Source organism: Capsella rubella, unplaced genomic scaffold (genome assembly GCF_000375325.1).
Source record: "Capsella rubella cultivar Monte Gargano unplaced genomic scaffold, Caprub1_0 scaffold_4, whole genome shotgun sequence".
NCBI classification, from domain to species: Eukaryota; Viridiplantae; Streptophyta; class Magnoliopsida; order Brassicales; family Brassicaceae; genus Capsella; species Capsella rubella.
In genome coordinates, this window is record NW_006238920.1 from 3,970,373 (window position 1) to 3,970,603 (window position 231).

Below are 231 nucleotides of genomic sequence, written 5' to 3' on the forward strand. Positions count from 1 at the left end.
TTATGTAAGACAGAGCCTGGGAAAATGCGAATATCAAAGCTAGTATTGTTGTCTTATGTGTTGGATCCTTTGATAAAAGAAGAATGCGAGTTTAATAACTTTGATAGTGTGAAATTTGGTGTCGTGTTAGCTCATCACTTGGTCTCCCTTAAGACTAAGTCGTTTGTAGGGAAAGGGAAGAAGTTTGATTGTGTTGAGAGTCTGCTTACTACTACTTTGCAGCCTATGAAC